Source organism: Peromyscus leucopus, chromosome 6, assembly GCF_004664715.2.
Source record: "Peromyscus leucopus breed LL Stock chromosome 6, UCI_PerLeu_2.1, whole genome shotgun sequence".
In the NCBI taxonomy this organism is placed as follows: Eukaryota; Metazoa; Chordata; class Mammalia; order Rodentia; family Cricetidae; genus Peromyscus; species Peromyscus leucopus.
In genome coordinates, this window is record NC_051068.1 from 39,238,920 (window position 1) to 39,252,210 (window position 13,291).

The following is a 13,291-nucleotide window of genomic DNA, read 5'->3' on the forward strand; positions in this document are numbered from 1 at the left end:
GCCCGGCGAATTTTTTATCTTATAAAACTGACTCTCTGTATTTGTATGGTTTGGATACAGAATGTCCCCAAGTGCTTCTGTGTTGATGATCTGGTACCCAGCTGGTGGTGCTATTGAGAAATATTAAGTCATGAGTTCATAGCAGAATAGGATGTTAGGTGAGGCTCACCTACTTGGAGAAATTAATTCATGGTCACAGGAGGCATCTTATTCCAGGTTGCATTCCTATTCTGAGTGTTTCCCTCTCCTCCCCTTTTTTCCCTACCCTGTGACTCCTTGTTCTTAAATTCATGGCCCCTTTCATCGTTACTTATATGCTTGCATTCATGTGTGCATGTGTGTGTGTGTGTGTGTGTGTGTGTGTGTGTGTGTGTGTGTGTATGAGAGAGAGACAGAGAGAGACAGAGAAACAGAGAGACAGAGAGGCAGAGAGAGAAACAGAGACAGTGACAAAGGAGAACACATTCTCTTAACTTCTATTAGTATATTACAGTTTTTAAATTTTGCTGTTTATTTCCTTGTTCCTAATGTATAAGTTAAACTCCACACAGAGATATGTCTTGTTCTCGGTTCTAGGCATCCTCTGAGTGCCTTGGGTATTTTCCCTGTTGATAAGGGACAGTTACTGTGATCTGTCGCATGAGGGTCTCCTCAGCAGTTTGCTTATGTATTCATTTGGCCTGGGTTTGGCTGGTTGTTTAGATTTTTGCCTTGATTTACATCTTTATTAGAAATTCCCCAAAGACATGAACTAAGGCACTCATGTCTCATTTCTCCAACATGTATTAGTTAAAATATCAAATATTTACTGAACTCAGTAGAACTGAATTAGCCTTCAAAATCCCTTGAGTGTATCTGCTGAGTTGTTTAGATGAGAGGTTAATGAAAATACTCCTTGATAAAATTCATGAAGCTTTTTACATGGTAGATTATGTGTCTCAGCTATTTTACATAGAATTTGTAGGCTTTATTAAGAAGGACACATTTTCTGACTATTGAACAGACAATTCAAGTTATAACGTTTTCATCTTTAAAATTATTTGAAATTGAAACTGCCAAAGGAAAAACAAAAAGTATGTTCAATTTTTACCTTTATTGCTATTGATTAAATAGTAAACTACTTTCAGAATAGTCTCTCTAACTTCAGGATAAGGAAAGGTTAGGGAGTAACTGCCCAGCTCAGATATTTAAAACCTTCTCCCAGGGAAGAAAGTCATTTAGTTGACATAATAACCCCTTTATACATTTAAGCATTACTTAGCTTTATGAAGCCATAAAAATATATGTATGGTGATATACTCATCTCTTCCCCTAAAACAACTACTATAAACCATGATTTGTAAGAGTTTTAAACATAAATGCTTTTCGAGGAAGCCATGTACATGACGATTTATACTGCTGCACTACCTCTTCCTAAGTGTTCCTTGCAGTACATTTTCCCGATGAATTATGGATTTTTAAGTACAATGGAAGTATTAGTGATTATTGTTAATGCTATTCTATTTTTAAGCAGTAAATTAAGTTTCATTATTTGAATGTATTTGGTCATAAAAGGATTGATTACCTGAATTTTTAATTTAATAGGGAATAAATATACACACAACAATGATTGCATAACTTCAAGCTTAAACTTCACTTGACCATACAGCTTTGTGCTTCTCAGATGAAATTGACTATTGTAGAAATTTCAAAATGACCCACAATTCCTAATAAAGAGTATGCATTGCTTTACAGGTTTTTTTTGTTTGTTTGTTTTTGTTTTTTTTTGTTTTTTGGGGAGTGTTTTGAGATAGGGTTTTTCTGGGTAACAGTCCTGGCTGTGCTGGATCTCACTTTGTAGACCAGGCTGGCCTCAAACTCACTGAGGTCCACCTGCCTTTGCCTCCTAAGTGCTGGGATTAAAGGCATGTACCATCACCGCCCAGCTGTTTTACAGTATTAAAAAGTATTTACATTGTCATAGTAGGAGAGCAAGACTTGGAGATTAAATATTGAGAAAGTGTTTATTTTCATCCATTCCTGTATTTTCCCAGGATTGATTCATTAACTTGGAGGCATTAACATTCTACTTTCCAACACTCATCTGCCTTGCCTGACCTCTGTCACCTTTCCCTACTCATCTCAGACTCACTGGAAGTCACTGTCCGTTTTGCATCTCTTTTTAACAGACAACCTGTAAGCACAAATATATAGGCTAAAATTTAGGGTTTCAATGAAAGAAATGGAAAATAAACAGATATTTACAATTTACTAACCCATTACAATCCTTAAAGATTAGGAAGCAGTTGGGCGGTGGTGGCGCACGCCTTTAATACCAGCACTTGGGAGGCAGAGTCAGGAGGATCTCTGTGAGTTCGAGGCCAGGCTACCAACTGAGTTCCAGGAGAGGCGCAAAGCTACACAGAGAAACCCTGTCTCGAAAAACCAAAAAAAAAAAAAAAAAAAAAAAAAAAAAAGATCAGGAAGCAAGGTAGAGAGGCATGCCTTTTTATTCTTATTTCTTGAAAGTTGCTCATTAGCACACCACACCACCTACCACAGTACGTGTTCAACAGTGCAACAGTGCAGAGATCTCTTGTTCAGATAAATAAAGAAAATACTGTTTCAATTTGATATTGAGTTCTATTGGTTGGATGCAGAATTTGGGTGGTTTATTGCTTCCTCTTGTCTCTCATGGGTAATGGGTAAATAATATTGATAAACTATATGTCAAATAAATTTTGACAAAAATATGTCCTAGAGTTACTTTGAACTTGGCTATTCTTGGGATTTCACACAAGTAATAAAACATGCAGATTAGATATTAAAATGGGAAGAATATGGGTGGAAAAAAACACAAATACCCAAGCACAATTGGAGGCCATGTCCCTCTTAGACTTGCTATCCAAACACCAACTATATGAAAATGAAATGGAATTTAACTTCACTTTCATTTGTATTTTTTATTTTATTCATGCTTTATGTTAAATCATTAGAGTTTTAGTTTCAAGGTGCTTTTTGTAGTTGTAGTTAAAAAAAACTAAATATGTTTTTCAAACAGAATTTTTCTTTGTATCATTATGTGCTTTAAGACATTATGTTTTATTAAGTTCTTTCAATGTCATCTTTTTCTAAATGTCAGTCAAAGAACAAATCACAAGAGACATAAAAATAATAATGAGCTAACTGAAAGAAGCTCTGATTTATCTGGGTTTTTATCAGGAGTGAGGCTTGCAGTGGTTGTCCAAATTCATGAAAGCTAATTGGACAATAGCAATAGAGAGTTTCGAGAAAATGTATTCAAGAGAAAGAAATTATCATACAGCCACATTTTAAACAGTATATGCTATCAGATAATACAACGTGACCTTGCCAACAGCTCTGCTATGTTGTGCTTAGATTCCCATGGACCTGCTCACAGAGGAGCATGCCTACTGCCAGCCAGCCAGAAAAATCAAGTTAAGCAATGTCCAGTCATTATCAGTAGTGGGACAATTTTTAATCAGCCCTTTGAATGTATTGGTACAACGTCTTTCCTTTTTTCTTACAACACCAACTTTGCAGAGGTTTTGTTTAAGAAAGTGGGCTAAGGGTTAAGATTGGTGGAAATAACTAACACATTTAAATTTATGTTTAGGTCTTTATACAAGATGGATTTTTCCTTAAAAAAAAAAAAAAGAGTTTGTAAGAAGTTGTTTTTTATGGTTTTTGTTTTTTTCACAAGTCAACTTGAAGTGTGTTGGTAGTGATTATGTAAATGACAGGTTGTGTACAAATAAGATTGATGCAGAGCTGTAAGACAACAACCCTGTCAACAATAACAAATTCTTAGTTTGCCTTGGTGTTCACTGCCATTATACTCCTTAGTAGGAAAATGAATAAACATGAATGAAATGTTAAGGATTTGTAGTGACTGCATCTACAAGGGAGTCTTCTGAATGAGTATCTTTGAATGTTCTTTCTAAGCTGTTAAATTCCTGAAGTTTATATAAATTTTAAATTAGAATTATTGATAATAAAAAAACTTTTCTTGAACTTTTAATAGAATTTTTAAGTATGTCAAGTTAAAATTTGTGGTGAGTTAATTTTTGTTCTATGAATAATTGACAGCATGGAGGATCTAAGTGGCGACTCTTAGAACCTTCTCATCAAATATTAACACTTGCCAACTGTGATGCCCAGGAGTGGGTGGTATGAGAGAATTTCCCGCCTTCTCTGATGATCCTTTTGCCAGGTTCACCACCTTTCCTGATGGAGTCTTGTGCATAATGGTAACTGATGCCTCATTCTGCTAACATATCCTGGAGTAGAGTTAGTCCACTGCACTTTCCTACCACATTCCTGGCAGAAAACCCCACTTTTACTGGTTGAAGAGCTAAATCTCATTCAGAAGAATTTCGTTTCTTCTGAGTGTCAGAACTTCATCTTCGAAGCTTCTCTAGGTCATTCACTTCAATGGTTTCCAAGCAAGTGAAATGCAAACTATTAACGTTACCTTTATTTCACTTCCCATCTTTCCAGCTTTATCAGTGTAGATGGATATTTATTAATTTTATTGTTGTCTTGAAAACTACAGCATTTGATTTTTGATAAAGGACAAAACCAAAGCATAGATGGGCTGAAGAGGTGATTCAGTTAGTAGAGCATTTGCCTAGATAAAGGACAAAACCAAAGCATAGACAGGCTGAAGAGGTGGTTCAGTTAGTACAGCATTTGCCTAGCAAGCATGAGGACTTGGTTTGGAGCCCCAGCTCTGATGTAAAAATGCTGGAGCTGGTGATAGGCACTTGAAATCCAGTGCTGGGAAGAAAGAGACTAGGGGATCCTTGGGGCTCCCAGTCAGCCTAGCCTGATTGGTGAGCTCTTGACCAGTAAGGGATCATATCCCAAAAGATGTATTTAGTGTTCATGAGGATGATATCCAAGGTTATCCTCTGGCCTGCATGAGCACATGCACACATGTACACACTCACTCTACACATGCGAACCTGCAAATGAACAAACACAGACAACTTGCATATGAATGCATACAAAGTTTTAATTACTTTTAAAAATAAAAGACATATAAATTTCATGTGCAGGATGAACAAGAGGTACTGAAGACATCAAAATGGTAAGAAAACACTAAGAAATCATGTCAATAAATTTGGCAACTTACACAAAAGAAATTTTTACTAATAAAATAAATGTAAAGCAAATAAAATGAAAATTTCAAAAGCATCAAAAATTATAATAGACTTAAAAAAAGATTTATTTATTTATTATGTATACAGTGTTCTGCCTGCCTGTGTACCTTCATACCAGATCTCATTATCGATGGTTGTCATCCACCATGTGGTTGCTGGGAATTGAACTCAGAACCTCTGGAAGAGCAACCACTGCTCTTAACCTCTGAGCCATCTCTCCAGCCCTTATAATAGACTTTTAAATAAAAATGAAATGAAACCATAATTAAATCATGATTAAACCATAATTATCCTAGAGACAGACAGAAAGACAAAGAGAGACAAAGAAACCAAGTACCCTTTAGGAACCTTTAGGGAAATGGCCCCCTACATGTGGCTACTTCCTCTAATTAGACCTTCCCTCCTAACAGTCCTTTCAGCTGTGAACTCCTCAACAGATTGATCTATTCATGATGTCAGTGCTCCTATGATCTAATCTCTCCTAAAAATCCCATCTCTGAATGTTGTTGCACCGGGGATGAAATCCTCTGCAAAAAGATTCACCGTGGAACACTTCATACCTCCATCACAAAGGAAGTAACAGTGGAGAATCAAATAAAATCACCATAGTTTGATGCTGATGGGGATGTCAGTTTGGTAGAGAAATGCATATTTGCTGTAGTTGGAAAGATTCTCATGAAATTTCTTATCCTTTCCTCCTCTTTGGGATAATTTCTAAGAGCTATACTCATTCTTTGAGTTGATTTTAAAGATCTGATAAAGAAAACAGAGACAGAAACAGAAACCCCTCTGGGCTGAGTCAGTCCTGGGCCTTTCAGCATTGGGCTCCTACTTCCGGCCCTCTGCTATTTTTTCTCACAGGGGACGGTTCCTGTCTATTTCATATATGGAGTCCTGCTACCACATACGCTTTGATCTGATTCAGCCAACATGAGGCTGTGTGAGACTCAAGTGCGGGATACAGGAGGAATCAAAGAAATCTCTCTTCCTAGAGTTGTATCTTCAGTCATGGCCATGCATATGATTCTAGACCATGATAGACCAACCTGATGTGCTTCCAAATTTGCCAGGGACTTCAGCCCTAAAGTTCCATAAAGCTCCTGGCTTTGATCCAGTATCTTAGGTTTCAAAGCAAACCCCTGCTACTGCCAATTTCAGGTTGTGTCCCTAGTTGTTATCTGACATTTTGGCTACCTTATCATTTGTTCGATTAAATCCTACAGTTAAAATACTTAGAAATACTTCTGTCTTTCTAATTGGAGCCTGAGTGATATAAACATGAAAGCCTCATATGTGGAATTACTGATTTTACATGTTTAAGAACTGCATCACAGGCCGACTTCTCTTTGGCTTTCTAGATCAATGCAGATTTATTTGGTGCGAACCAAGAGAGATAATGGTGTAATCAATTAAGCTCTTAAGGTCTTTTGGCTAACCAGGAAGCTTGTTAGCTCATAGCTATTTCATCCTTCTAAAGGAGAAGTCATTTTTATACACCCAGCCAGTAGAGAGTTTTTGATTGCATTCTAAATACTCTAGCACCAGCCTTTGTTCTTCCTAAGGTCACAAATGTTCAATAAACAGACTGAATTAGAGGGAAGTCCTCCAAATTTTGATATCACTCAAAATTACTGATTTCATATTATAAATAATAGGAGGTTATAAAGATGACTCAGTCATCAATAGCACTTGCTACTTGCAAAGGACCTGGGTTCACAGCACCCAGATGACAGTTTCCAACTGTCTGTAACTCAGTTCCAAGTGACCCAGTACCTGATTCTGACTGCCATTGGTAGCAGATATATACATGGTATACATACCATGCAGGCAAAGTAATTATATATGTAAAATAATAATAAATCGTTACAAATCATGTAAGATAATAACTTTGTCAAAATTATCAGAAACTTATCAAGTACTAAACGCATGATATTGTGTGTATGTTTTATCACATCTTCCTTGTTTGTCACAGTAAACTATTTTAGAGAGTTTATAGATGTGAAATGCCATTGAATAGACCATGTTGTCCCCTGTATGAGATTCTGTCACCAATCTATTTTACTTTCAGCACATTTCAGACAACATGTATTTTTTATTTTTCCCCTTTAGTTCAATTAAGTCAGTTAAAAGCCAGACAGTAAGAGGAAGTGGCATATTAGATCAACTCAATGGAAAGCAGCAATATCATAAGTAAAATGTTTCAACATTTGGAGGCAAAATGGAATTGTCTGGGAGAATTAATATCACATTGAAAGACTGTAGCTTACTGTATAGAAATATATTCAGTGGATTGGAGAGTTACTGTATCAGTTGTCTTTTCAAGTCTCATAACAGAAAGCAATTCTGACTAAATTAGTAAACACATTTTTTAGGAAATTGAATTCATATAAATCTATAAGTGTATTTTTAAAAACCATGTTTGATTAGACCAAGATTAACCTGAGCAAAGACCATAGAAAAAAAGTACCACTTTTCGTAGAAAAAATAGGATCTACTGTTTTGCTTTAGCTGAAGTAAAATTAATAGTTTGGGCTTTATAACGTCAGATTCAGCCATCTGGTTGACCTTGCCACTTACATAAATATTTATGTCAATACATTGAAATAATGTAATACTGGAAGAACAATTGTTTTTGGTGTGTGTGAGCAGTGAAGACCCAAAGGGATCTCTATCTAGCATTATGGCATGATAATGAAACTCTGGAGAAGAGTTCAAACAGGCATTTAACAACAAAACCTCTTCAAGCTCCATAGCTCTCTGGGATGGACTACAGCTAGTATTGGAAACAGTAGTGAGCAGGTAAATGGTACAACAGGGATAGAGTCATGATAGAGCATATTTTTGTTGCCTAGAATGTATCAGAATGCTTACATTGATGAGGACACCACCACCAGCTCCTGGGAAAACAGCAGCACTCACTGAGTTCCACATCTGTCTTTAAACGTGGCTCTGAAATAACACTGGCCTTGGAGAGCAGGCAGAATACAGCTTTCTAAAGCCATATATGTCTTAATCTTTGAAGTGTCTCAATATCTTACATGACAAGGAGATTTTAAAGATATCATTAAGTTAAAACTGCTCTCCGATATAATTGCATAATTCCTTCAATGTGGAAAACCTTTCTAAAATGCGGTGAGTCAGAGAAGGGATCTGTGATGTATCGAGGCTGCCTGTGCAGGAGAAGGAAATTGTGAGTCAGGAATTGCCAGCAGCTTCTAGGAGCTGAGAATAGCAAGGAAGCTCTTGTTTTTTAAGAAAGAACACAGCCTTACAACTCATGTCATACTATACACCGAGCTTGTATTAAGCCACCAATTTTATAACCATTTGTTTACAACATTGTAGAGAGCTGAGTCATACACACCCCCAAAACATATGTCTGCCTCCACATTTTCATAATCTGTTTATAAATTATGTTATTAGCATTTGTGCTGATAATATGTCTAAGAATTACTGCAGTAGTTTATATCTATATATGTATATATGTACAAATACAGACTTCCTGTATAGTATAGATACATTGAATACATAGAAGTCTGATGAATCTGTGATTCCCTATGAATTTGGATAAGAGTCTGTATAACAAAATAATTTAAGTGTAGTCTAGGAAAAAGTTACTGGCCACTGAGAATCAAAATTTTATCTCTAATCTCACCAGACCTCCAGCAGATCCTGAGAAAAATCTTGACATGAAATCAAATAGTAAGAGAAATGCATAGAGGATTTTCACATATACATGGTAGCCCCAATGTGGAAATGAAGACTCAAAATACAGGTATAAGCTATGTGCCCATTAACATACTATGTTAAGCAAAGTGAATAAATTTCATAATAGAATCTAAAATGTCTAGGAAGACAAAAGGAAGGTACATAATTTTAAGAGTCCTTTTTCATAGACTTTCATCCACCTCTGCTCCCATCTTCGCAGAGATATTTGTTTCTAGCATTTAGAAGGGTGAAATCATCATGGCCTTCCTGAATTTGAAGTTTTTCAGGTGACTTACATAAATGGCATGTTTTGGATGATGCACTCTGTGTCTATTAAGCACCTTAATCAGAGTCTGTAAGGTCTTTTGCCTTAAAAATTTGTTGTCATTCAGAATTGAATCTTGGTTGCTGGGATTATGAATAGTCAGCAAATGAAGAATAACTCCAAGAGTAGCAGATAATTATTAACTGAATTTATGGAAGACAATCTGTAAAACCAATACTGTCTGCCTAGGGGAGATTAAGTACTAACATAGGAAAAATAATTTCCAGACAACTGAATATAACCAGTAGTCAAAATGAGATTTGGTAATTACTTTAAATTAAGTTAAAAAGTCCATGCAGAGCAAGGTGTAAAACGAAAATTTATCAGATGAGTAAGGAAGACAACTTGAGTGCATCTGAAATATTAATATGGCTAAGTTAACTTTCTGTACTGAGAAGTCTACTTAGGATTTTGTTATTCTGTTATGGATTTAACTATGTTAAAATGACAGCCTCCAATATCACTATATTTGCAGATAGGACCTTGGGTGAGATTATTAAACTTAAATTAGGTTATAGTAGTAGCTTTTGATCCATTAAGACTAGTTTCCCTACAAGAAAGAGATGCCAAGCACTCTCTTGCTGGCTTGCTCTCCCTTCTCTGTCCCTCATTCTTTCCCATCTTCAATTCTTTCCCCTCCCCCCTTCTTTCCTTCCACATATTCACAGAGCAGAATCCATGTAAGATTACAGATAAGAGATCTTCTATCTTATGTTAAATGAAGAAGCCTGCCAGAAACTAACCCTAAGCACAAAACAATTTTGGACTTACAGTCATTGGAACTATTAGAAAAATAATTCTTTGCTATTCAAGTGACATAGACTGTGGTGTCCTATTAAGACAGTTGAGGCAAACAAATACATACACAAATCCTTCTTTAGTCACTAATTTCTCTGTAAAGTCCAGAAGAAGATGCATTTTCCATCCCTATATGACTTTTGGAGGCTATTTCAGTTCTTCCAATCTCTGCTCAAAAGGTAGCATGCTTGCCCAAGTATGTCTCCTCCTTGTCATTCCAGGCTAAGGCCACGTGTCTCTTTATACACAGTACTTCTCTTTTAGCTCGCAACTCAGTGGATACACAATTGCTCACTGTGGCAGTGACAATGACAGTTTTAATAAATGGTTAACTCTTACTAAGCTTTTTTGGTACACTTTCCTCTCATTCTGGTCCCACAGAGAGTCTATTTCCACATCCTTTTTTGCAAGTGAGTATACAGCATGTGATGAAAAATGAACAATGAAATATAAGTGAAAATTATGTATATATCTTCATGAGCTACAAATTTCTTCCCCTCATCATCTTCTCTCCATTCGCTCCTCCTACCTCAGAAGATTGGAGATAAACTCCAAAGTAGCCTTGGAAAACAAGTGTGGTAGATTCAGAAGCCACAAAATACAATATGATTCCATTCCCAAACACTGCTGGGAGAATTTCTAGCTAACCAGAGGAACAGAACGGGATCAGTACCTGTTAGAATCTATCATAGACAGTGATTCCACAACAGGATGCTGAGGGATAAAGAACAAGAGTATCCAGCATTGACTTAGCAGTGAGATTGAGAATGAGAGAGAACAGAGGCCTCCCCTGAGGATCTACTTCTGCCCAGCATCCCCCTCCTCTAACAACTGTCTTTGAAGCATGTTACGTTAGAGCACATAATAAAGCAAAACACGTTTTAATATTCTAAAATGTTGGCATTTTATTCTCACAGCATGATCTAGCTACTCTGCACTATATAGATATATGATTGTAAATAGCTATATTTTAAAGAATAAAGCATAAGAGATACTATGAACAAATAAACTAAATATTCAAGATTTAAATTTTAAAACTACCATTTTGTTTCATATAAGAACACATTAGTGGGCAGTAGTGTTACTAGTCAATTTGTTGGGGCCCTTTTTCTCTACCCATGTAGAAGTTGTATGTAGGCAAGAAGAAGCTCCTCAAGGGCTAGTCCTTAGCAGCTTTTTTACTCTGTGTTTGATACCAGTGAGTGGCAGCAGCAGGTACATGGGAAGAACAGCAGGTTAGATCCTCTAGCTTTAATACTCTCATAGGACTTGGACCTTCATCTACAAGTGATTTTGTGTTGGCCAAGAAAGTAAGTTTTTTTAGCTCTTGGAAGCAGCTTGTGTTTCAGCTTTGAGACAGATTTAAGTATTGCCTTACTCAGCCCTCAACAGTGGCCAGTTTTACAGCCCCAAGGCCTGGGGTGACTGAGATTCCCAGCCTTAAAGACTTGACTATACTCTGGAACTCTTCAAGTGACCAGGGCCTACAGGTTCTCTTCTCCAGCTCCTTGCAGCCTCCTACTTAGCTCTCTGCCCTCTCCACTTCTGTCATTCCCATTTGTTCCTAATGCTGAAGTACCAGGGGAAGCAGCACAGCAGTGTGTCCCCAAAGCCCACTAAGTGAGCCAGATAGCCTGCCTATCTATTTATAGCAAGAGAGGATCAGTTTGCACCACTCACAGCAAAGCTCATATGCAAATGAAGATTCGTATTCACACCAATCACAGACCTATCTCTTTAGCACCATTCTTAGCATTCCCCCTGCAGGTCCACTAGAGAGAGCACTCCTCTAATCCTCTGGACTAGGTGGAAACTGGTGGAATTATCTAGAGTTCACTGAGGCTTGTGATAGTAAATAAAATGTGCGAATGAACTGATAGTTTTGCACCTCCAGGAAGCAAAATAATCAGATAGGTTCAATTCTGTACTTTTCTCAAGGTGTCTGGGATATTCAAAATGGATGATGCTAGACACAGGTTACTCACTGTTACTGAGTACTGCCCAACTGTTACTCACTGTCTCATGGTGCTGTGTCCCAGTTCTTTGTGCAGCTAACAAGAAATGCAATAGAAGCAGTGAAATGTAGATTTATAGCAAAGGCATAGGATATATCTCCATTAAGAACATGCTAGCCAGGCAGTGGTGGCAAATGCCTTTAATCCCAGCATGCAGGAGACAGGTGGATCTCTGTGAGTTCGAGGCCAGCCTGGGCTACAGAGTGAGTTCCAGGAAAGGCGCAAAGCTACACAGAGAAACCCTGCCTCGAAAAAAAAAAACAAAAACAACAGCAAAAAGAAAGTGCTAAACAAGCTTGTGACTCAAGGGCATGGCAATCTTTAGGAGTTTGTTCTATGACTTTAGGTAGAGGGAGAAACCAGTCAAGAGGGACAGGAAGGGGTTTAGTTCTTACCATGATTGGCAGATAGACTGTTAAATTTTAACAATATAAATATGTACAGTCCATATATCATTTTTAGCATATGTTCCCACTTCCATGTGTATGAATGAGGTGGAGAATGTGCTTTTCTCCCAGAGGATGCTCTAAGGGTAGGTTTGCCATTACTGTGCTTGTACCTAATATTGGTACAACTGGCCTCATTTATTAATTGTCTGGCAGTACATGACTGGCCCCAAATCACTTACTGGATTGGAGGTTCTATGTGAGGTCTTAATAGAAAAAGGTAGACACATTGTGCCAAGGAGCATTTGTCCTGGGTTGTTGGCTGTCTCAATGTTGACTATGTTCTTTCTTTCTAGATCAATATTGTAACCACACTCAGCATAAATCTAACCTCCCCAGACCTAGAGGACATGGGTGCTGTCATCCTGCCCTCTCCTCTCTTCTCTGTAACCATCAAAGGAACTCTGTGGTCAGGAAAAGAACTCTGAGGGAATAAACAGAGAAAGGAGGGGGAAGGGAGTGGACTGTGATTTCTTTATAGAATGCCAACATTTGTCACCCAAACCCTGTAGCCATAAACATGGAGTTTTGTTTATTTTTCCCTCTAGAATGAACTTCGTGGGGACTTGTTCTTGTTCTTGGGCCCTACCGAAGGCTCACACAAACCACAGGAGGAAGTGTTAATATATGTTGATAGAACACAAATGCTGGAGTTTCCAGTACTTTCCAGGAACAAATATGTCTTAACACTGTGATTACACTGAAAAGAATTAATTTACTGCCTATTAGGAAATGAGCTAAAATAGATGGAGATGTTGAAGATCGTGTAAGAGGTCTGTTTCTGTTTCTCTCTTATGAAGTCTTCAACATTTCCATATATTTGTAAATGTTTCC